At 47.4% G+C, this 26,491-nt stretch overlaps 1 protein-coding gene across 1 annotated transcript in view; it reads left to right on the plus strand.

The window, feature by feature from the left end:
- Positions 1-1,830: 1,830 nt before the first annotated feature.
- Positions 1,831-26,491, plus strand: part of LOC119433017 (serine/threonine-protein kinase NIM1-like) — an 82,422-nt gene continuing 57,761 nt past the window's right edge. Inside the window, 2 exon segments of the mRNA XM_037700168.2 lie at positions 1,831-2,702; positions 11,921-12,068. The gene's annotated coding sequence lies outside the window, so the exon portion shown is untranslated.

The following is a 26,491-nucleotide window of genomic DNA, read 5'->3' on the forward strand; positions in this document are numbered from 1 at the left end:
CCCGAGCAAGAGCGCGGGTACACGGAGGAGTGTTAGATATATAAGGCGCGTCTGTGTAGCTCTCTGCAAATGCGTTTGTGGCGCAATGGGTTAAACGCTCGGCGATCTATCGTCGCGGACCGAGAGGTCGTGGGTTCGATTTCCAAATTTTGCATGTTTGTGGAACTTTTTCTTCTGGTTTCTTTCTTTGTATTATGTTCGTGTACATTGTAAGCTGACGTATTTCCGTGACGGAAATACGTCAGTGAAGTCTTGGTGGACCCCGGCATAAAACACTTTCGTGTTAAAAAAAAAAGAATCGGCCGGAATTCATCTAAGATGACTATCCTAGTATCCGAATAACCGAAACGCGTCGTGTATGAAGCTCCTCTTTCGCGCTTCCGTCTGGAAGCGCTGCGCCTTCTGGTGGCGCCGCCGTGAACTACGCGCTTACATACACAGTGACCGAAGTTGGCGTCAAAGAGGCGACAAACGGCTCTTCAATGAATCCTGGAGAGGTTTCCCTGGTCACACGCCTAGCTTGCTACTACAGATGGGTATACGATGAAAAATGAAATTATATGCGCAGTTCACAACAGAGATACACAACATACAGAAAACACACAACAACACTCAATAAAGTATAATTTAAAAATTACAATTCAGGACCCGTGTCTCTAAAGCAGGTTAAAGTGTCTTCGTTGTGCGGGACGCACATAAGTACGTGTCATAGCTCAAGGTACGACAATCGGTTGAATATTTAGTTCGGATATTCGGGCTGTTTTCTTTGAATGACCTGCAAGCGCAGATGAAGTTCATATGACTTCCCGTATACGTTGCACCATGGCACAGTGGCGATATTATCCGACTGATTTCAAGTAGGAAGAGCAACACGGCGCTATCGGGCATGTCTACAGCGCATTCGGCCAAAAGTCATTCCTTCGACAGCCAAACATATCAACCTGTTCTGGTTGTACAATTATACTTCTCTCGTCGGTATGTTGCATGTCATCGCCACTACGACGAACCTTAGCGTCATCTCTCGGCGTCTGCAGCAAACGAGCAGACCCGGAGTTCGGCGCATCTGCGCGAAGCGTCGCCCTTGTACAACTGTCATTTCATCATGGGTTGCAATTCTGCAGACATAAGACTACAGGGCGCCACTAAATTAGACCCAACAACTGGTTGCGAAACAAAAGCATCGCGAATTATCGACTTCGCGATTGGGTTCGTCAAACACTTCCCCGTTCGGTTGCGAGCACCATCGGCAGGTGGCGACTCTGGTCCGTTCCGATCGACTGCTCGCGCAATACGCAGACGTACAAAGGAGAGCGCTGCCGAGCGTCGTAAGGAAGAGAAAGCCACCGGCAGGGCTTCAATGGAGAGACCCTTCCCCTTCTTGACGACTCGCGCGCTCTCTTCCTCTCGTGTATCGATCGACGAAAAGTGAGCCCGCAGAGCGGCGCGGACACGATCTCGCCGTGAACGAAGGCGCGTGTGCTGCTGGCTCCCAGAGGAGAGAAAGAAAAAGCGCGCGCTCGGCTCTGAGCGCCGCGCGAATATATACTGATCAAAAACAAAGTGAAACATAGGACTAGAAAAAAAAAGCGCGCACGCACGGCATGGAACGCAGACTCGCGCGAACGCAGCGACGACGGAAAGGGAGGTGAGGAGAACCGACAGCGGAGAACAAAAAATAATAATACAGAGTATTGAGAGCGCGCGCAGCACGACCCCCCCCCCCTCCCCTCTCCCTCTCCTTTTTTTCGGCGTGTTCTCCTCGCTTCTACTCCACGTAGTCTCGTCATCATCCAGCGGCAGCGCTGCGAACATCGGGAGGAGAACCGGGCCTGGTTCGGTCGGACACAGCGGCGCGAGCCGTGAGCGGGCCGGTCGCCGGACTTCTGGATTCTCGGTGGGTGGCTCCGGTGCGGCGACGGCTCTTCTCGTTCGCCCCCCCCCCCCTCCTCTCATTCGTACGTGCCTAAACCGTATTTCTCGCCGAGGTTACCCCGAACTCGACGAGAGAAAGAGAGACTGAGGTGAATCGCCGCGACCACGTCGAATCTCAGCGGCCGAAGAGAGAAGCTCGATTCGACGCGGCATCACCGATAAGGCTCGAACGCGATGTCGAGCTGGACATGAAGGCGTGGCGGGAGAACTGGACGTAGAAGAAAAGAGAGAGGTGGGTTAGTTCAACAGTGGTCCTACTTCTTCGAAGTTCTTCACTCCACCTTATCCGAGACTCTATGCGACGCGAGTTCAACACGAACGCTATGGAGAGAGACTCACTAAGCCGGCGGGACACGAGACTCTCTAAGCCGGCGGTTCGCGCGCTTGGCGCCCCGATCTCGTCGTCGACACACGCCCACGACGTGGGGAGGAGAAGGGCGGAGACGCCGAAGGCGCGAAGCGTCCAGTGAAGCGTTCGTGCGGGAAGGAAGCAACAGGCGTCGACGAGAATACGCTGGCAAGTGTTTCACGCCCGTCGACGCCGTCGGCCCCGACGCGTATAACGCTGGAGCCGATCCCGGGAGGGAGAAAACGTTTGTAACGGGACTACGAGGAGGTACTACGTTCATTGAGCGGGAGCGTTTTGCTATGTGCTGTGCGGAGAAGCTCCTTCTTCCCGCGGCGTCTCGCACGGCGGCGCGCCTCCTTCCGACTTCGCCGCTGCCGGTTGCCGAGAGGAGCACAAGCGGTCCTCGCGATGGTGTGAGCAGGTGAGTGCCGTCGTTTTTTCGTTAGGTCGTGCGAAGTTGACGCTGTTACGTGCCGTACGTCGCTCGGCGTGCGCGAAGGCCGGGGCGACGTCTCTTCGCGAGTTTGCGAATTTAAGGTAGTCTAAACATTAAGTGGGAACTGCGAGAAGTAAAGTACGAGGAAGGAGAGAAGAAATTTATGTACACCCCCGGAAAATGTACACCCGGAAGCGGAAGTATAAGGACAATGCGCTTGAATGAATAATTCAGAAATTCAGACCAATAAACTGAAGTTCACGAGTGCACTGGAAAGTTCGCAATGTCACCTAAGTTTGCACTACAGTACTCAATGTCGTAGTTACAATGATAGGCGAAGATGATAATCGACTTTATCGCGGAATCCCTGGTTCCTGTATTCTGTTGCTCAGTGGATTGCGTAGCTAAATCTGCGTTTGTGTTGCCTGTTCTTCCATGACCTGCACTTCGCCTAGTTCCAACATAACGTTAACGTGTGCCAACGAGCTCAGCAATCTGCCCTGCTGAAATTGCTGGAGGAGACGAGGTTGCAGCTCGCTTATTGGCAAATGTATTCGTGGCAATGCAGAAATTATACGACATCATCCTAATTGTCTTAACGCTTCACAGAACAGCCCGATATAACTAACGAACTAAATCATTTTGGTTCTGCGTGCACCTTTCAATCGCGATCGGTATAGTTAAGTTTTTTTCATCTGGGAGCAAAATAAATGAAGCCATTATCGCTATCTGAGAATTTCTCGAGGAAGCAGCTTTTGATGAACTGATCTCTGTGCGTCCCATACAAATTACGCGATAAGGTGTCTGTAGTCACTATTCCTTCACGCCATCAAGTCAAAGTCACATACTTGGAGGAACATTGTCTCACTCTTCTTTTAAACCTAACAAAAAAAGCATTGCAGATAAAAATGGGCACACTGGAATTCAGACAGCGTTCTATTCTGAAAAAAGCCATAGGGAAAAAGTAGAAATATAACAAAACACTTAAACTGTGTCAGAAATAGTGTGCATTTGTTTATGCGCCAGTTGAAACAAGCATTACGGAGAAAATTCAACAAAATGCAGTTTAGGAACAATTAAAAGTTTATCTGTGAACAGTTCGCTTCGGTACACCTAATAAAAAAAGAAAACATAGCGGAAGGAAAATGGCAATGCGTGTGACAGGCAGGTGATGTCTGGTGTTGTTCTTTTATTTGCGCGCTGTCCACAGGAATATATCCATAAAAAAAATTACCCAGCCCGATGCCATCCTAAACTGAAACTCGATGTGATCCTGTGCTCGGGGTGAATTAAGTTAATCTCAAATCACTGATTGACACATTCCATGTTAATCTGATATCGCTCAATGACCCGAACGATGTTAATCTGATATCGCTCAATGACGCGAACGATGTTAATCTGTTATCGCTAGTTGGCGCAGTCGATGTTACTCGGATGTCGCTCGATACCACAGATCCTTCCAACGAGCTACGGCGATTCAAATATCGGAATCACATTGCATGAAGTCAGCCAGATCGGAATCGGAATCGCGTGACCATCAGCAAGCTTTTCAAAGAGACACGGCGCGCCAATTTACCCCGTTAAATATGCTTCAAACGACTGAAGAACCAGCTGACACCACCTCTGAAACATCATAATCATCTTATTTATGTCCACTGCAGTACGAAGGCCTCTCCGTGCGATCTCCAATTACTCCTGTCTTGCGCTAGCTCATTCCCACTTGCGCCAGCAAATTTCCTAACTTCATCACCCCGCCTAGTTTTCTGCCGTCCTCGACTGCGCTTCCCTTCTCTTGGTACCCATTCTGTAACTCTAATCGTCCACCGGTTATCCATTCTACGCATTACATGGCCTGCCCAGTTCCATTTATTTTCTCTCGAAGTCATCTAGGATACCGGCTATACCCGTTCGCTCTCTGATCCACACCGCTCTCCACCCGTCTCTTAACGTAGCATACGCATGTCCATCAACGATTTAGAGAGGTGGGTCGTTTCTTCCCACCCGACGAAATCAAATTTAACTAAGAACACGTTAGATCCGACTGCGACAGCTGGAGTGTAAGAGAAGCCGTATGGAAAGAGACTCCCAAGAAATTCTGCTCGACTGCTGTTCTTTAACGTGTGCCGAAACCAAAATCACCGGCGTTATCACATTCCGAACCACAACGGAACGCGCCCTGGAGTTCAAACCTTGACGCCCCTGCTCGGCAGCAGAACAACCAAACCGCAACCGCGACAGCTGAAATTATTTATAGCACATTACGTACAAATTATGTGCCCCACCTGGCGCCTGATTACGAAGGCTACTAACACGTATAATGTCTCGTCTGCGAAATCGATTACAGTACACTGTGTACAAATTAGCTACTCCACCTAACGTTGTTCGCTCGACTGCAAGAGCGACTAACACGTGAGACCACTTTCCTCGTCTGCAAGCACGAATCTCGGGTCTTGTACTCGGACTACACCGCACGGCCAGAGACAAATGAGCAAGATGTCTAATTACTGCTGGCGCTCAAAAGTGAAACAACGCACACAGCAGGAACACACACATACACAAAACAATTAACACTACTATTAGGTCCATATTCAAAGCTAAGTAAAAGGTCTCATTAGGTAAGATCTGGGTTTTGGGTTAGTTAGTAACTCACGGTCACGAAACAGCGCGAGCCGAACGACGAAAACACAGGAAACGACTGACACTACTATTGGGTCCATATTCAAAGCTAAGTAAAAGGTCTCATTAGGTGAAGCCTGGGTTTTGGGTTAGTTAGTAACTCCGGGTCACGAAACAGCCCGAGCGAACGACGAAAACACAGGAAGCGACTGGAATAGCGCTGAGTTCCAACCTTTTTCTTTTCTTTTTCTTTTTTTTTTTGCGAACTAAGGTGATACTTAGGCTCCTCATAACAAGAAACGCAATCAAAACAACGATATGTCAAGGGGAAAGAAACAGGTAGAAGATCAACAAATAATCGAGCAAGCAGGGGAAAAAACGAATACACGTGCAATACCACTGTCTACGTGATACTTCTTCCACGTTAACATAAAAGAAATAGAAGTCGATTCTTTCAAAACAACCAAAAGCGCTCTCGTTCATCTCACAGCATAAGCGGCACGGCCATGCGTGCCGAGAACGTCCCGAAGCTCATGACACGTGACGAGACATGCAGGCATAGATATGCAGGCTTCCAAATTATAGCGATGAAAACAAATAAATACGCAGAATTTCATTACGCAGCGGTTACTTGCAATTGTTTATAAGCCTAATTGCTGCTATCTCCTCCATTTCGCTAGTTTCACAACACCACCGCTGCCGCAAAGCATGCCGGTAGCAGCAGTTCTTAGAAGGCTAAAAGGCAACTATGGTACGAAGCACAGCTGTCTTCGTAATATGACAAACCCACTCAGCTATCGTGATACAAGGCAGGGAGCAGAACACAACAGAAGTGGGGTTGAAGAAACGCACTTTTCACCTGCCTGATGCACGCAGCCTTTAAAAATTAAATTGTGGGGTTTGATGTGCCGAAACCACGACCTGATTATGAGGTAAGCCGTAGTGGGAAACTCCGGAATTATTTGGACCCCCTGGGGTCCTTTAACAAGCACCTTAATCTAAGTACACGGGTGTTTTCGCATTTCACCCCCATCGAAATGCGGCCATCGTGGTCGGGATTCAATCCTGCGACGTCATGCTTAGCAACTAAGCAACCACGGTTGGTCATGCAGATGTCATCCGACCCGTCCCAACAATGTCACTGCACCGGCAACCATCAAGGCAGAGCGTTTCCTCACTGTTTTCTCGTAATACGGGACGCCGGGGACGTTAAGAACATAGGCCAACGTCACCGGCGTCCAGTTTTCGAGGGACAATTGTCGAGAAAACGCTATGTGCCGACGGACGCCGGTGCCGGTACGGTTACCGGACAGATGACGGCTGCGTGAATTAAGTCTAAGATAAAACTGCAACAAACTACAATGGTTATAACATGACTTGCTGGGGGCCTAGTTAGTGTAAACTTGACATAATTATGGTTAATCATGGAAATTATTGCTTTTCCTCATACGCGGAAGAATTCGGCTTCCTGGAAGCCTGTATCAAAAAGTCAAACTCATCAGCGCATGCTCCTAACAGGTATATGTATATATTTCATGACGACGCTGTGAAATAAACAGTTCAGAGTAGAGCTTGTGCAGTGTCGATCTTATTTTTGCGCTGATTATGTAAAGCCTAACAATGCCATTCTGTTTGGCATTCCTCTCGCGGTTGCGTTAAACTCGAGCAACAGGAAAGCGGCGAGGACTACTGTCATCCAGGCACCGGCAAGCCTCCCGCGCATGCGCTCTGAACGCAGTAAACTCGGCTTACTCACAACATACCTCAACGCTACGCACAGGAGGACGTTTTGCCGGCAAGCGGGCTTCACCGCAGCGACTATGTACTTGCGGCTAAACAAACCCAACGAATACAATAGGAGACGGGAACTAAAACTAGAAATAACTATTCGGCTTGATATTGGGCGCGTCGGTCAGCAATATCCCAACTTGACGTCCGCCTGATCAGCCAGACTAACTTCGCAACCTTTCAGAACCAGCTGCTCCAGCCTGTTGAGCTGGGGCTCTTTGGCAGCGTGTGACGCTGCCAAATATCAGTCACTAAGCGGCCGCGTCGAGCCCAAGGTGCCATTCGCCACGAGGCTAAGTGCCGGACTTCGTTAAATCGCGAACAATGCTATGTGTGATGCCCGCAGAAAAAGCTTTATTCTATGCAGAGGAAGAGAGGGTAAAACAAATGAAATTAGGTATGAAGGTTAACAAGAAAAAAAAAAAAGCCCGATACGGGCAGTCACACTGCCCGTCTTGTTGTTTATTTCGAGCTCCTCGTGATTTTTTTTTCTCTTTAGCGGCAACACATTCCACGCAGGAGATTATGGGCATCCCCCACTCCCGCCACTTCAGCCTTTGCAAAGAGAGAGAGAGAGAAAGGATGCATAGAAAGGCAGCGGCGTTAACCAGGGGTACTTCCGGTTGGTTACCCTGCACGGAGGGAAGGAGTAGGGGGATAAAAAGAGAAAGAGAGCGGTAGAGGAGAAAGAGAGACGAGCACGAACAAACCGTGTATACACTATATAGCGGTAGGGGGCGGGGTTCTTCAAGTCTATCGTGAAGGCCCGTGGACCGCAGTAACCTGACCTAAAGCTTTTAGTTCCGTTAGTGGACGATTGTCCAATTGGTCCAGAACTCTGCACATCACTTGTCTGTCAGCACTACTGCGCGAGCAGACACAGATAATGTGTGCGAGCGTCCCATCACAGCTGCTTGTGTCGCACGTGGGGCTGTTGGCAATTCCAATGAGGAAGGCATAATAGTTTGTAAATGCAACGCCTAGACACAGTCGGTACAGCATGGTCTATTCACGTCGTGGTAACCCAGGTGACAGATACATCCGTATATCCGGAGACAACGAACGCAAACGAGACATGGTGAAAAAGTTCCAGTCTCACAGAGGCAACGTACATTCACGGGAATTGAATCGTAGTTAATCCGCAGCGTCTTTTCGCGAAAGCGGAATCAAGACACATTGACCACTTTCATGTGCAGATCAGGCGGCTTCGTCGACGTGTACATTCCAGCTGATGTTTCAATGTCCTGGAAGCCATTCAAACTTGACGTTATGTCAATTGTCATGGCGGCAATGATATTTCTGTCGGATTTCTGAGGCCAGTTGTTCATTGGGTTCCATGGTGCATTGGGCTTCGTATGCACTGAAGGGCTGCCTTGGAATCATAAAAAATTTGTCCATTGTTGTCGTGGTTCGTCATCAATGAAAAAAAGTGCAGCACGGAGTGCCGCAAACTCTGTACCCGTCGATGCGGTCCCACATTAGGTTTTTAACTTGATCTATCCAGTTTTTACCGGAATGATGACTGCAGTAGCAGAGCTGATAAATATTACCGAACCATCAGTGTAGACATGTTACTGGAATCTGTGCACGTTATAAATGTGTTCCAAAGTTGCTATCTTTAAAGCTTGGAGTGGTGCTCCAGCTTTCTTTTTGATGCCTGGAATCGTCAATTGTACTTGCGGCCGGTGCAGACACCACAACGGTGCTGACATTCGTATAGCATGTGTGAATTGTGTTGGTAAGTAGGACTGGTGTCTTACAATACCTTTGGCAAATGTTGAATGCAAGCAAAATTATGTAAGGGAATTCCGAGTCAGGTGTCGGATGTGTGCTCTCAGGACATTTGTAGCAATGAAGACTGTCACAGGATAATCTCTGGCAAAGCACATTGTCGTGATCCATGATGAGAGTGATAAGGATATATAGGGAGGGGCGTGTGCAGTGTGCTAGAGCCAGTGTAGGGCATACTTGTTGCTTGTCCACACTATCACTGTGAACGACAGGCATTGATCTCTTCATCATCAGTCTATATTTATGTCCACTGCAGGACGAAGGCCTCTCCCTGCAATCTCCAATTACCCCTGTCTTGCGCTAGCTGATTCCAAGTTGCGCCTGTAAATTTACTAACTTCATCACCCCACCTAGTTTTCTGCCGTCCTCGACTGAGCTTCCCTTCTCTTGGTGACCATTCTGTAACTCAAATGGTTCACCGGTTATCCATCCTACGCATTATATGGCCGGCCAGGCTCCATTTCTTCCGCTTAATGTGAACTAGAACATTGGCTATCCCCGTTTGTTCTCTGATCCACACCACTCTCTTCCTTTCTCTTAACGTTAGGCCTAGCATTTTTCGTTCCATCGCCTCTTTGTGCGGCCCCTTAACTTGTTCTCGAGCTTCTTTGTTAACCTCCAAGTTTCTGCTCCATATGTTAGCACCGGTAGTAATGATTGTACGCTTTTTTTTCAATGACAGTGGTATGCTCCCAGTCAGGATTTGGCAATTACTACCGTATGCACTCCAACCCAATTTTATTCTTCTGTTAGTTTCCTTCTCATGATCACGGTCCCCTGTGAGTAATTGACTTAGATAAACGTACTCTTTGGCATACTCTAGAGGCTGAGTGGCGATCGTGAATTATTGTTCCATTGCCAGGCTATTGAACATTATTTTTGCCTTCTGCATAATAATCTTCAACCCCACTTTTAGACTTTTTCGGTTAAGGTCCTGAATCCTGTGCCGTAACTCGTCCCCATTGTTGCTGAATAGGACAATGTGCTCTGCAAACCGAAGGTTGCTCAGATAATCGCCGTTGACCCTCACTCCTAAGCCTTCCCAGTATAAGAGCTTGAATATTTCTTCTAAGCATGGAGTGAATACCATTGGAGAGATTGTGTCTTCTTGCCTGACCCCTTTCTTGATAGGTAACTTTCTACTTTTCTTGTGGAGAACCAATGTAGCAGTGCAATCTTTGTAGATATTTCCCAAGATATTCACGCAAGCCTCCTGTACTCCTTGATTGCGCAATGCCTCAATGATTTCATCGACTTAATCAAATGCCTTTTCATAATCTATGAAAGCCATTTAGGAAGGTTTATTGTACTCTGCACTGACCTCTTAGCTAGCGGAAAATTCACAATATTAGGCAGTTGAGTGAAAAATTGTTACTGGGCCCTTGGTTGGACACAAGATCAGCTAAGCAGACAAGCAAGGCTCTCTTTGGATTTTTCGTTAACACAGCCCCACCTTCAAGGCTGTGAACGCGCCCTTCACACACGAACGTGTCTGCAGCAGCATTATACTGCCTGTGGTCAGCATCATTCCTCATAACCCTCTTGTCCTCCTCTTCCTTCTGAGGACATTAGCAAGCTGAAACACTGTTAGCTCAGGCCGATACCTCTGCGTTTCATCAAATCAATTTCCCTCTCTTTCTGGAAGCGACAAAGAAAATGTATCGGGGCCTGATTGCGACTTTCCCTGTCCCAAAAAATAAAGACGATCGCTTTCTAGATTTGCAGTTTCATTTGTGAGATAAGTACAATGATATTTCACGGATTATCGGCAAATAACAGTAGTTCTTAAACTTCTGTTACAGAAAACGTCGGACACCTCTAACGGCAGCGGTCGCTCCAAATCATTCAGTCCCATGCATGTTAACGAAATAAAACCATACACAGTCCACAAGTATGCCACGATCAACGGCTTTAATATCCCAGCTGATGACGTGCGCAGTACAAGGAAACGACAAACCTGGCACTAACCTCTCCATTTTCTTCATTAAAACTGTCCTTCTCTCCATCTGGAAAAATGGATAAGTAAATATGTACGTCAATCGACCACCAGTGCCGCAGCCAAGCTGACGCAAACAAACGGGCGTAGCCAGCTGGCACGTTTCCTGACGTCAGTACAAGGCTGACAATGTAAATCGCCCACGGCTGCCGATTCGTGGACGTTCAAGAGAAGCGAATAGTAGAACTTCAGTTTACTCTTCGCGCTGATGCAGTACCGGTCACAGTACGCGACTCGCAGGACACGGCAGCGATGAGAACAAACCCAATAGAAACAAATCGGGAAAAACGCGGAACAATGTCATAACGTGCGACCGTCGACCAGCCAATGCCAAACTGCAGCAAACAAAGAGGCGTTGCAGGCTGTCGAGATCCATGAGTAAAATAGAGGGTCGACGCTGAATTTCACCACACAGCCGCTTATTTTTGGGAAGGAAAAACACAGAACGGCAGTTCAAAGTGCGCTTATACGTCGATAGCCATTGTGAGAGAAAAGGTCAGGAACATCGTGCAGATGCAACATTTATTGCGTTTCCTACGTTCACAAACGTACAATGGCCCAACACCTAGGAAGTTGGCCTGTGAAGTTGGCCTCCTGTCCCCTCGCTAACCCGAACAAGCGTCGCATCATTTACAGCCGAACGACTTTATAACGAAATGCTTGGGGGTCTCCGAAATCATTCGTTATACAGGTGACTTCGTTGCAAAGGTCGTGCACCACGCAGCTCACAATAGAACCGGGGCACAATATTCAACTCGTTATACACGACATTTCTCCGTAAAGTTCGTGTACCGCACAGCGCACAATAGAAGAAGGACACAATATTCCCTTCGCTATACAGGGCATTTCGTTGTGCCGGTGTTCGCTGTAGAGGGCTCTGGACTATAGATCGAACAAGCGTCGCACCGTTTAGATCCCAACATTGCGTTCGATCTGCAGAACTTTGGCGTACCAGTTCGCAGCATGCGCGTTTGGCCGCGCCTTACGCCAACATTATCTTTGAAATTCGCAGGTACTCGCAAGACGTCATCGCACTGCCCAGCTGAGCTCGGCACAACGTAGCGACTTCCGGCCACCCACACCCGCCCGTATGCAAGCGCTGCCACCCTGTCTCCCTACAGCCGCCCGAGCACCGACAGGATAGACTGCTGCTGCCCTCTGTAAGTAGGAAATCGCACCATTACGATCGAAAAATACTTCGCTCAACTTCCTCGATCGGCAGTTATGGCAAAACAGAACTTGGCTCTACGGCGTTTGAGACCTCCCTCAAATTCCTACCAGAGTGTTTAGTCCTCGCTGCTATTCTATTGAAAGGTCAAACTTCATGTTGAACAGGTTCAAAAACTCCAAAATACAGGGAACTGTTCTGTTATACAGGGGTCACTGTGGAAAGATTGAGGTAAAGAGCACCTAAACTGCTCTATTTCTCTATGTTATGCAGCAAGAAAGAAAGTTATAGATGATTATGCTCAAATAAATGAGCGAAACCGTTTATTGCAATATTAGAGAAGCTGACGTTGTTGTGGGAAGCCTGCGACAAAGTTCGTTTAAGGCTACTCTCTCGAAGAAAGAAGCTTTCAAGACTGAAATGAACGAAATATCAAAGCAGGCATAGACAAGATAAAAAGGAACGATGCTTACAATGTATTAGCATAGTTCGCCCAAACATGTTTGAAGCGCGTGCTTGTTTCAGTGTAGATGGTTCGTTGTAGGAACAGCCGGGGAAAAGCTTGTGAAAAAAAATCACAGAAGCGTGACCAGTCTGCGTTTTTCCAGAACTAGATTAATTGCAGATTTTATTTGTGTTATGCTTGATGTTCGCAGGTAGTTTTTTGTGATTAATCGAGGAGCTTTATTCTGCAGAGACTCCCATTTCTGTACGGTCCCATCACATGGCCCCATGACATGATGTGCAAGAAATACGTGCACATCGGCGACGGCCACAGTTTGTTTCGACCAAGCGGCCAGGAGCGCCGGCTACGCGTTCCAGATTCAGTGTCGTCACAGGTCAAGAAAAGAAAAAAAAATGGTGGTAGATCACTGCCTGAAAATTTGTGGATTTTTTGTGCTGTCGAAATTGGTATTTGAGACGAAGTTTTTGATGGCGTGGACACAGTGCTCATTAATTCCACAATGTCGACGTTCGCGAAACAGTAACATTATACCATCCCCTCAAAAATTTCTGGCACGTGGTGCGGGTTTGAAAAACAACACGGCATAGAGAGAGAGAAAAAAAAAGAAAGAAAAAAAACTTGTTTCAACTTTCGAACCAGTTTTGGAAGGACCTCAGGCTCCATCTGGTACCGGAAGTCTGAAGTACTCGCTGCATTTCGGACTACGCTAAAGCGCACAAATATGGAATGCAAGAACGGTCACGTGCCGTGCATTGGGTGCGCGTTAAAGAACCCCAGGTGGTCAAAATTAAACCGGAGCCCCCAACTACGGCGTGTCTCGTGATCCGATCGTCGTTTTGGCATGTAAAACCCCAGACGTTAGTCTTTTTCTCAAAGTCCAAAAATAAGAAAAGCAGCTATGACGTGCTGCTCGTGCGCAATAAAAGTAGATCCCGCTTTAGCAGCTATCTACTGTAAATGTAGTAATAGAAAATGCGAAGAAAAAGGAGAGAATGATAAATAAGTAATAGGTTTCGCTATCTTTTTCCTGAAAAACGCCAAAAATCGGCAGATTCTAGAGCTTTATCAATGAATCACTAAACGTTTGAAGAAAAAAAATCTGTAGACCTACTGATAAATCGGTATTTGTGGCAACACTCCAGAGATTGGAGGAAAGCTGGCCCATTGCACGCAACTAATACTTGCGTGAAGCTTACGTCCAGGCGGAGTTGCGTGGAGTGGCGATCAGAGTTTGCCAATAGAGGGGAGCTCCTTCGTTTGGTTCCGTTTTCTGATTGGTTGACGCAACCTATAACTTTGCTGCATTCCACTGAGCTGGCGAGAGAATGCAGTACGCAGCACCAGAGCAATGCAGTGCTCAACAAAGAAGGCGTATTTTGACAACAGCTCCTCGTTTCTGGTCATACCGTAACATACTATGCCGTTTGCGTGCCGGCGCATTTGGCATGACACGCGCGGGCATTATCTATAGGAGTGCCAACGACGCCGGAGTTTCGATTTATTTGCTCTGCAACGCACCACGGTAGAGCTCCAGACAGAAGTTTGGGCGTTTGTATACGCGTATTCAGGACTCATCTCACCATGCACGCCAACAGTATATGGACCGAGGCTTTAGGATAAAAGCGTGCTGTCACGCGATCGTGCGGAGTTCAAGAGGCGTGTCGCGTCTATGCTCGGACATGCGTATGCCGCGGCGATGCGCGCAAAGATGTCGATACGTCTATTTCCCACTGGATCGTGCGCTAGCGATGTATGAAGCTCACAGGATCGTACTTTGATTGCTTTCACGGCTTTCAGAACTCTGATAAACGTAAAGAAAAAGGATTCATCGACGTTTTTAACGACTGGCTGTCACAAAGGATCTTGTGCCAACCGAACTCTATGAACAGTAATACACGCACACGTACACAAAAAAGAGCCAATAGGAGTCACATCCCTGCAAGTGAACGATTCATTTAGAGTGTTTGTAGAAATGAACGGTAGAGCACCTAACAAGGCCTAGAAGATTACCGAAGTGCATATCCGGCGGTGTTGATCAGTATGCAGGAAACGTCAGTAATTACGGAGATATAGGTATGTGTTCATGTTCACTTCATAATCAGAGCCGGGCAGACGAGAGAAAAAGAAAACGCCGAAGGAATCACGCAGTACCTATGCTTGCCCTGTAATCATGCAGACACTCGTGGTGGTCACGATATCAACGTCATGTCTGCGTGTTAGATTACCTGGAAGCTAGAAAAGACAAGAGTAAAAGGCTACATGCAACCCCGCTCGGTTGGTTGCTCATCAGGCGCAGAGGTTCAGCATGGATCACGTGACGCAGGATTCAATCGCACTGAAGTGCGTCTTGCTCATTTAAGGCAATTTTACAGCGACATTTTCCAGCTTGCATGGTGTCTATCGTATATTAATGATCACTGTCTTTTATTTTCTTCGATTTTTCTTTTTCTTACCCGAAAATTGTCAAAAAAAGCTCCATTTGTACTTACGAAGCAATCGTTCTCGGCTCCGTGACGTTTCAGTCGCGGTGACTTCATTGTGTGGTCGTCGTGCCTTGTCCAATAGTACGCTGTCAACATCGTCACGTAGTTGTGGTCGTGATGACGTCGGCATTGTAACTGTTTCCATTACGCCATCTTCGTCATGACCATCGTTCTTTTTTTTTTTTTCTTGCGGAAAAATAAGGAGCGGTTAGCAGCAAGAGGTGGTGCCGGCTACGCCTTTACACGTTGAGAAACATAGAAGGATATCACAGTACAAAAGTAAAACAATCACATTATCCGAATGACGTTACAATAAATCATCAAAACATGAAATGTCACCAGAGAAAAATACCGTACACTTTAAAATGTATTGTAGAAGTCATAATTGTTATTGCTGCTGTTCTGCCAACTGCTGCTGTTATATGCTTAGTCTCAAGAAATATTTGTCCAATACTATCTCTTCGTCGGAAAAAGTTTGCTCATTAGAGGATGAAACGAAGGCCGAAATTTTCTTTTATTCAATTTAGTGGCCAAAGGCATCACTGGTACGTTCGAATGACGTCACGGGTTTTAAAGTATAAAAGCAGGTTCGGGACACTTTCGGTCAAGAAAAGCTTTAACAATTCTCTAGTTTATATAGTTGGCTTCTTCAGAATGGCCGTCCAATTGTTGTTATACATAAACTATTACTTGTAGACAGAAGAAATTGTATAAATCTCACGACGTTACAGGATCTAGCACGGGAACTTTAAGACATCTTTTTTTTTAATTTTACCTGCATTCTCCTTTACAGAGACTCCAATCACAGCTAACGTGTGCAGTATTCCACACGTACCATTTACGAATCAAACAACTTAAGGATTGACATTTAGCGTCCCTCTAAGGCTTAAATTTCTCCAGGGAGGCCCTCTGGCAATGAGAGACGAACAGCCTTCGTCACTGCTGCTGTAGATTTCCGTTTGGGAAGCCATTGAAACCTGCTAACGTAGTACGCCCGCTTAAAAGTATTCGATTCTTGCTGCCTAAAGCTAGCGTTTGTCATAATTAAGCAGCTAGATATGTTTCTGGATCGATCTGCTCAACTCTGACGGCGGCTCGTTGATCGCGCCTCATGATAAAACAGGCAGCAAGGCCTATCGCGCTGTATCGCCAGTGAAAAAAAAAAAAACGCGGTGCGCCACATTCTCCTGGTTTAGACGCGCCGCCAGCCTTCGTAGTTCAGCACTCGCCCGCTACATCAGCGGTCGTGAGAAAAGAGCACATCGATTTAATCGGAGTCGATACGAGCGGCCGAAAAGAAGCCCCGCTTGAGTCCCGAAAGGCTGCCGCCGTGGCTGCTCGCCAGGTCTGTGTTCACAAACGCTGAGAACGCGAACCAAGGCACGCACACATGGGCGCGCGCGTAACAAAGAAAGGAGGCGGGCGCTCCACCCCGCCCGACGACGGGCCCGAACAAACACAGCCCGCCGTCAGAGAGAGTACGCCGTAGAAGCGCGCGTTCGGTGTCGGCGCTGCTGCAGCTTGGCTGTAACGCACGCCACGACGACCGCCGGAGCTATATAGATGGGGAGGGTGACAACGGGGAAATGGTCCCGCGGCACACGACGCAATGCCCTTCAGCCAGGTAGACTGGCCGGTCACATTGCTAGGCGGGGAGGATGGGAAAAGGGGGGAGGGGCGGCGTCAAGGCCGTCTAACATTGTCCCATGACAATTTGAGAGAAAGAGAAATACGGAACATGAGGGCGCCTCATAACTGAATGTGTCTCGCCTATAGAAGCTCGGCAGGTTCCTCCTCATGTCACCGGTGATATGTGGACCAGCTAATGTGGCCTCTGACAGTGAAGCCTAGAAGGTCGGAAGGAAGGGGGTGGGGGATCATGCATGGTATGCAGTACCATAACTTGTTTAGTTTTTTTTTTTCAATGCGAAGCATTTCCTGGCGAGCATTTGCCACTTTGAGAGTATAAACCTATCTATCTATCTATCTATCTATCTATCTATCTATCTATCTATCTATCTATCTATCTATCTATCTATCTATCTATCTATCCATCCATCTATCCATCCATCTATCCATCCATCTATCCATCTATCTATCCATCTATCCATCCATCTATCCATCCATCTATCCATCTATCTATCTATCTATCCATCTATCCATCCATCCATCCATCTATCCATCCATCTATCCATCCATCTATCCATCTATCTATCCATCTATCTATCCATCTATCTATCCATCCATCTATCTATCCATCCATCTATCTATCCATCCATCTATCTATCCATCCATCTATCCATCTATCTATCAGCCGCCTCAGTCTTGGTGCTCTCACGGTCGAAACGACATTGTAGGTACCGAAATTGGCGTAGTATGACAATAGTGTATGACGAACATAAAGGATAGGTCATGACACGAACGTCATGACATGCTTGTCATGTAGGTCATAAAACAGCCGCCTACGTCTTGGTGCTCTCATGGTCGTTTCGTTAACTCGGTAGGCTTCCCGCCCACTGCTTCGCATAACATCGATTCCCACAGGGCGTGGGATCTGCCTGCTTTCTTTTTCTTTCCCATCTTTTTTTTCCTGTTTTCCATTTATATGTTTCTGTCCCCTCCTTCTTGAAAAGTAGGCAGGCGTGATGTGTCGGTGGCAGTTGCTAGCCTGTTTCAATGTTTCTTTTAAAGCGAAGTTTTCTTGGCGAACCCTTCCAGACTTCTTTTGACCATGACTGTTCGGTTCTTCCGGATGCTGCAGCTGTCCACGCGATTAGCTCGCACTTAAAAAGAAAATGAATAACGTGCCTGATGGTGGAATCGTCTCAGACAGTATCAAATCTCAAGATTGTGCCTTGCGTGGAGAGAGAGAGAGAGAGAGAAACAACTTTTATTAAAAACGGCAAGTGTAAGAGGAGTTTATCTCTCCTCCCTTAGATGGCGGCCAGGAGCCCTTGGGTCCTAGCGGCATCTTCGGCTTGCCTGATGACTTGTAGTTGGTGCTCGCCGTCTGAGCTGAGCAGCGCGGTCTCCCACTGCTCCGCGTTCGTATATGTGTTGCGTGAAGCAGCTTTGACGGACCCAAATGGGTCCCTAAATAACCTCTTCGGTTGCTCTTCGCAAGTAGTAACAAATAACAGAGCATGGAAGCCCTCAGGATAAAATGGGGGCGAAGCATTGAACTTAGCCAAAGTTTCTCGAATAATCTTATCGCGGCGATTAGTATCATGCGTTCGACTGTACTCGATGTCCTCGTGGTTCGAAGTGTCGACGTGGGAATCGTGGGAATCGTGGGAATCGAGGAATCATGGGAAGTTCAGTCGTGATGTTCATTCACTAATTCATTCATTCAATCCTTCATTCGTTCATAACGACGTTCACCGCTATCGCGTGAACTCCCATGGTAACCGAGACAAACTTCAGAGGTGAGCTTCACCTTGAAGTGCCTCTCATTGCGGCAAAGCCAGATTTAAAGGCGCCTGCTCCATACGCGCAGACGCATTTCAAACTGTCCCGCACAGGGAAAGAAATAATAGTACAACGAACGATTACAACGATAGTGCTAACCACAAAGTTAACTGTGCAGGCAGTGGTTAGTGAACGTCCTCCACAATTGTGCAACTCCTTTAGACATGATCTATCTGCGGCCCCCGCCTGTCACATAACTCGGAAAAGGTGCGAATAGGTCAAATGTGGCGTGCGGCTTCTGGCCGGCACGCAGATGAACTGCGCACCTTCTTCTTTCCTTTTGTAAATATATATATATATATATATATATATATATATATATATATATATATATATATATATATACGTGCCGACTTTTTCGCGCACACCTGCTAAGTGCCCACTCGTCTTTCATTTATGAGCAGGAAAAGAACGTGACCTTTACCCCGAGAGAGCGCGCAGCCTAATCGACGCGTTGATTACACGGTGGTATCGATCTATGTGTGCACTAGCGCACTCCACAGCTGCTCTTACCGAGCCACACGTGACGTGACAAACCACTGTTCCAGACGGCTTCCGAGCAGCGCTGCAGACGAGTTGAAACCATTAACTATCTAGACTAAGAGCCCGGAAATAGCCCAGCTAGAATTTCTGGGAAGTTATGACACATTGGACGAAGCCTTGCGCAACCGCTGACACTTGCCGTTCAATGTCTTGCCATTTCCTTCAGCTACGGGGGGACACTCCACAAAAGTAAGCCGTATACCGATATGCACTACCTAAATTGTATATCGCCCATTCGAAAAATCCCAGTCTACTACTATATAAGCGCATCTGAATTAATGCGAAAGTAGTACTCTGTATTTGTCAGGGTATCATGTTAACCATGACACTACCTCCCTCTCCTGAGTCATTAATCATACACATATGGAAAAGCATGAAAAACCTGTAGCTAGGTAGTTCAATCTTTTAAAAAAGAGACCCCGAAACTACCATAATATAAGGTCAGCATTGGACTACCATATACAGGGCTATATTTTTAGTAACGCGCTTCTTGAGTAACTGCAATGTTCTTAAAGCAATTCGATAAGCTCGTTGCATGCGCAGGCATAAACTTCGATAAAATTTGTAGCACGTAATAAGTGCCCGTAGACTGCGGAATTTTCGATAACGAGCCAATCAAGCGAGATTGCACAAATTACGTCACCATGTCACCGCATACGTCATCATGCGTCATTGCAGGAACAGCCAGTCCAGCGAGGGCCAGGCCGAACATCGCAAGCACGTTGCGAGTGCAGCGTATTGATTTTTATTGCCGTAATCTCGAAGGCCCAAACGGAAACAGTGAGCACACAGCTGTTTCGAACAAGCCCAGGATGTTGTGTATTGCATTTGTCTAATCAGATCTTGCCAATTGCGTGTCCAGAAAAGCGATTCTGGGCTGTTAAATGAGCGTCACAAAAAAAATAGTAAATCATAACTGTAACCCCTCAGTTATCGCTACTGCATCGCGTTCGTTCTATTAAAGACTCTTCTTCTTTGCCACCAGCCTCACTTTCTCGAACAGATACATTTATTGCCACATACAAAAATCGATATCATCCATAACCTTCGCTTATGTTTGACAAATTGATCTTTTCATTTTCGCAGGTTACCACGCATTGTTGCAAGCGTCACAATCATAGAGAAAGCAAAGACTTAACAACGGTCACAACCACGACGCGGCCCCTGATGCAATATTCTCTTCGTAAAGATTTCGTCAATGTTCTGGTTAGGACGTCAGTTGAAGCAGTTGGCTGACGCCTCCACTTTAGAAAAGGAAGGTGCGTGGTTCGATTCTGGCTACGGTGACCCCTTTCCCCCAATCTTTGTATCCTTGGCATCATGGCATGGTGATGGTCAGTACCTAGAAGCCACTACGACGACATCGAAGAAGGTACGGCGACGCCACTAACGTAGCTAGAACATCGTAGTTTAAACGTCGAGAAGGTGCACAACGGTCTATGAGAATTAATTGTGGAGAGCTACCGCTCAACTTCGACATACTGGGGTTCTTTGAAATGCAAGGCCCGGTATACGAGCCTTCTTTTTATTCCGTTTAACATTCTTTCGGAGCTAACCACGATTCCCTGAGACTGTCTAACAGTTCTCGCTGGCTGTTAGCGAATATAGTACAGTGTAATAGACTTCAGACGTCTAATGGACTAATGGTCTAATGCGGCTACCGATGGTATCACCCTGCTGTGGTACTGCCTTGCCCTGGTACCGGCGGTACCGGTGGTAAGCGGAACATTATCGCACTGTTCCCCCGTGACAGCTAGCGTTTTGACACCCTGTCGTTGAAACACTACGCCTCTGGTTGTAGACGCATACGTTGTCGTTCTAGTCGCCGCGCGTCTGCGACCACAGGCGGTCGCAAACGATGCACGGCGTGCCTAACTGGTCCATCATGAAGTAGCACTTGAGGTAGCTGCCTCCCGCCTACGGGCAAGGCACGGACGTGAATGGAGCGCCACCTATAACACACAGTGCCAACACAGTGACACAACTCACACACACCCCTCCCCCAAAGCACGCTAAACACATTCTTGGATTAAGCAAATGGGGTCGGTTCGTCGTAAATTTTGTGAAATGTCGAAATTTACAAATGATGGCGCTGGATAGTAGTGCAGTTGCGAAAATTCCTCATGTGTCCGTTTCCGGCGCTTTCATGTCGGGGTGTGGCTTTATAACGCTACATCGTGTTGCGCAATAAGACACCGTGCCTCCAGCTGGGACTGAGAGTGGCTCAGGATACGGTAGTTTTAAACTACAAGTGCGACCAGCCGTAAGCGAATGTTTTCCATTCCGGCTCTACCGAAATGCGGCCATCGTGGCCGGGAACTGATTACACGACCTCGGGCTAAGCAGCAAATGCAGCTGGAAAATTTCCGTACGACAGATGTCGATGTAATACACAAACGACAGCAAAAAACACATGCATGACACGTACATTCGATCCTAGCACTGAGATCACATGAACAAGGCTGTGAAAGAAACACTCAATTTCTTTTTTAGATAAAGTGACGTAATCGCTACTGTGACAATCATGCCCGCGGAACGGATAATGTCGAAAGATTTCGTTATTTCCCTGGTGAGATTGTCTGAAATTTCGCGCAACGTCTCGCGCTTGTTAAACACGGGGGCACAATAAAAGGGGCGACAGCGAGAGGCTAGACTGGCAGGTGTCGTCGACTAAGCTGTATTGCATTTGTGTTCTCTCAAATTGTTATATATGACACAGCTCCCCGATTGACCGACGGGTCTTTTTCCACATTACAGTGGCGACGAGAAGGCGAATTGTTTCGCAGATATCGTGCACTGGCGTCTGTATTCCATTTCGCAAGCACGTCCTCGGTTCAACGGAATGCACGGACGGACGGACACGCGGCAAACTAGAGTTTCGAGCGTTTAACCACGCTGTCGCACAAAAAAAAATGGAAACCTCGCGATTTCAGATTAAAAATAGGCTTTAAATTCCTTCCGTATGGTCGCACCTTCTGGCTTCAGACATGAAACGCCTGCGTTAAATAGGCACGGGGTCAGAAAACGCCGAAAATGCGTCGGTGATGCTTTCCATCTAGCTGACTTAGCATTAAATTCTGGGCTTCTACGAGCCAAAACCACGACCTAAATTTGAGTCACGCCGCATTTGGGGGCTCGGAGACTAATGCTGACCAGCAGGGGTTCTTTAACCTGCACCCAATGCACGGTACACACGCAAGCGGGTTTTTTTTTTTCTTTTCTTTTTTCATGCAGCCCCCGTCCGAATGTGGCCGCCACGACCGAGGTCCAACCCAAGACCTCGAGATTAGCAGCGCCACGCCACTGGTCTAGCACGGCGGGTTCCATCTAGCTGATACGTGGAGCCTCGTTGACACGATTCTGCTAATAAGTTTTTCGGGATAATACGTTTCTTTTTCTTTTCCCGATAATACGATTGGTTTCGATAATACGTTGGATGATACGATTTTCATTTGATACGCTTTATGTTACGGTTCCCGTGAAGATCGTATCAATGAGATTCCACTGTACATCTATAGATGATCTAGCTGATGAGAAGAGACGAGTCGTCGGGTCTGCGTGACGAGCTGCAGTTTCTTCGCTGCGAACCAAACCACGTGCGGTGTTTGTGGAGAACGCTGTGCCGCTAATACCGGAAAGCATCACGCACACATCACACGCGAGAACGAGGATGGACGCGCACAGTCAGAGAAACTGCAAGGATCGAGTTATAATTAGCAGCGTCTCCGCAGCAAGGCGATTATTCTATGCGCAGCATATTCCATCAAGTGAAAACGCGTTCATCCGCCACGACAGTACAGACGTGCATTGAGCTGGCCTGCTTATCGATTGTACCGGGGCCAGCTAATCAGTGTTGTGCACATGCAACTGTACATTTTTTTTTGCAACGCTCATGTCGCAGACGCAAACACACAGTACTAGAACGTACACGACTGCCGTTGATTTACGTTATTCAGACATGCAATGCGGAGAAAGGAAATCGATGCTGCCAAGGTCTACAAATACATTGTATGCGCGCGGAAGAGAGCTTTAGTCCAGGTCAGCGCTTAACTTCCGAGAGTGTGGTTTCGCGACAGCTATAGCAAGCTCTTTCTTGTTTGTAACAAGAAATAGCTGTAAAATAATAAGCTGTAATAAACTGTAAAATATTAAGCTGTAATAAACTGTAAAATAATTCACACCCTTGAAGTAAGTAAAGGAGTAAATCTGTCCACAACTCGAACCCTTACACCTTTTTTTTGGGTGTTAGGGTGTGAGTTATAGACAGACTTACACCCTTATTTAGTTTTCACGGTGTAAATTATTTTACAGCGTGGCAGGGTTACAGAAATGGTAGTTTCGTAAACTGTTCACACAAAATTAGGCGAGTGTTACACGTTTGTAAAACGCGAAGACGAGAACGTGCCAGCTGTGGAAGACGACGATGAACGCGCGAGCAGTGGAACGGGCGCGTCTCTATGACCACGTGACGTGTGCAATCGGGCACGCACTAGGCACACCATTAGTAAGCCACAACCGTGCAGCAGCCGTGGCTTCAGAAAAGCATGCTAGTATCGCACCGCGGAGACCCGGGTTCCATTCCCACCTATAACAAAATTTACCAAATTTTATTTTCAAAACCATTAATTTACTTTGTTTAGTTTACAGGAACCTCCCAATGTCACTGCCAGGTCATCGCTAACATAGGCACCTAAAGCTTTAATATATCGCTCAGCCCTTTTCCGCGCCATTTTCTGCACAGACCATGTCAGAACCCACCGGTGAAAATGCCCACATACTCGTCGTGATTCTTTTACGTTTTACAGCAGAGGCCCTTAAGGGGAACTTTTAACACGATATGCGATAGCGTTAACGGCCCGTGTTGCAGAAAATCCGGTGTCGGTGTCGGCTTCGGCGGCATTGACCACTAGAGAAAACATTTATTCAGGTATATGTAAATGCCACACGCTTTGCGATATGACATGCAGTATATTCCGGTTATACTATACCGCACTATTCTATCACTAAAGCTGCTCATACCTTGCCTTACATTCTTGACAATGTTATTCCTGGGAATTTTGAGAATGGCAGCCCACATACAAATGTCACTGAAACAAAACACCGACAGCGCACGCTTTTTGTGTTATATCTTCTCAGATAGAAATATTAAACGTGCGAAACAGTAACAGAAGATCAGCCCATGCAAGAGGCCGCGTTTTTACCAGAAAGCTCGCCTTCCTGCATAGCGTTCGCCGCCAGTGTTTCCCGGGAAACATTACGGTTACATTGCCGGGAAGCGTGAGAAGCAGTCAGGCATCTTTGAATGCTATCACGTTCCGTTCTTAAAGGCTAAGCTCGTCCTTCAAGTTTTTTCAGCCGTTTTCGCAGGGCGAAGGCTAGCTTGCGGTGGCGTGCTCGGTATTAGCCAGCTATAGGCAACCTACGTCAGAGTTCCCAATTTTATTGCGATAGCAATTATATGGACACTCCAAGCGCATTTTTGCCGTCACCGTCGTCATCGCCGTGAGGTTCCCTATAAAGTCCACCGGCGATAAAATCGTCGCCGCGCGCCGTGCGCTGTGTGTGCGCTTGAAAGCGTGCGAGGGTGACCCGGCAACCGCAGCTTAATCTCGCGCACGCGATAGAGGAAGGCGGCCGGAAGCGCGCGGTCTCCGTTCGCGCGCAAGGCACGGGGAGGAGGCGACGGAGACGGGGAGAAGGGGCGTTGGGGTCTACTAACGTTGGGTTGGGGTGCCTCCTGCTCCCGCGGCTGCTGCTCATGGAGTTGCCGCGCGCGGGCGCCGTATCTAGAAAGCGATCTGCGACGTCGGCGAAGTGAGCGCCCGCGGGAGCCTCATCTTCAAAGCGATCTGCGATGGGGACAAAGTGCATGCGCCGAGTGCCGGTAGCTTCGTATGCGGTGTGCTTTCGACGTTTAGTGCGCGTTGAAGCGAGAGACAGCGTGAAGGTCAATTTGCTCGCTGCTGCAGGCGCGCTTTCTCACTCCAGCGTTTTGACGAGTTTCCGCGGTCATAGAGAGATATATGTTTATGCTTTCCTGTGCGCGCGTGACACCGTGCTTCTCTATTTAGTTAGTAAGTGAATGTTTACAACTCTATATGGCCCTAATTAAACCACTATCCTTGCTTCGTATAGCCCTCTACTAATTTGCTATCGCAATCGATGCTTCGCCTTTCGGGCAAAACTACGACTTACACCAGCTTACACCGGACCGGCTTACACCCTTTTTCAGTTTTTAACGGTGTAAATTATCTCACAGTGCAGGGCGTTGCTGATTAGTGAACTCTACGAACAGCCAGCGAATTTGCTCGGTAAATCACGAAGCCGAGATCAAGTCGGGCTCGATCACTCCATCCTGCTTCGCCTGGGCTGTTCGAATCGACGCGCGACAAAACGACGGCCACGCTTACCGTAACCTTTTTTTTTTTCGGTCACACCGCAGCGTCGCGACCAGGCTACCGCACCGCCATTTTGCCGCTTTCAGCGCCCAAGCGTATAGCCGCCGCAAACCTATTACCGCAAGGACATTACCGCGACACCGCACATCGCTGTTAGATCTACCTCTTGGAGAACACAAAAGATCTGAGCGACAAAAAAAAAGATAACGAAAGGACCGGCGCGCGAGGCTTAGCTACAGCTGCGCGCAGCGGCGCGAGAAAATTGAACAGGGCCTGTCGTTCCGGTTCGCGTCGCCTCCCTAAAAGGGCAGCCGAGTGCAGGTCGGCCTTTTCTTTTTGATCGAACCCCCTCTCAGTTTTTATCCCTCTAAATTATTTCTTTTCCTAAGTTCTTTCAAACAGCAGCAGCGACAGTTCCTCAAATTCAAATTTAGGCATTAAACTATAAGGCATAGAAATTCTGTGGCAACGACATAAAGGTCGCCAAGACTTGACGAGGTCTCAGCCGCGTTGTGCAAAACTTTAGCAGCCCCCGGTCATTATTCTTTATTTTTCAGATTTTTTTTTTTTCCTTTTCGAAACATGAAGTCTAAAAAAAAATCAATCAGCCAGTAATCAAGCCGCACTGCGCGCTGACCGTCAAGTAGGCTTCTACCTTCCTCAACTCGTGGTTCTGCATTCAGACGAGAGAAGAAAAACGTTTGTTAGCATAGTCGCTTTTCTTTCTTTCCTTCATTCTTTCTTTCTTTTTCTTTCATTCTTTCTTTCTTTCTCTTTCTTTCCTTCATTCCATCTTCCATTTCATTCTTTTCATTTTTCCTTCATTCATTTTTTCTCTTTCTTTCCTTCATTCATTCTTTCTTTCTTTCGTACCTGAGTTCCATATTCCTGAAAACTTTTGTTAAGAGCGTTGTGTACGTGCGCGACAGCTTGCAGGCACTAAATAGAAATTGCAGAAGCGGTTCACAAGAAGAAACCGCACGTCGTGGACTAAGCAACGTGCTCGCTGTTCTTGTTTTCGTGCTAGCGCAAAGCACGGTGTTCATCGAGATCACCC

This window comes from Dermacentor silvarum, chromosome 11 (genome assembly GCF_013339745.2).
Source record: "Dermacentor silvarum isolate Dsil-2018 chromosome 11, BIME_Dsil_1.4, whole genome shotgun sequence".
NCBI lineage: Eukaryota > Metazoa > Arthropoda > Arachnida > Ixodida > Ixodidae > Dermacentor > Dermacentor silvarum.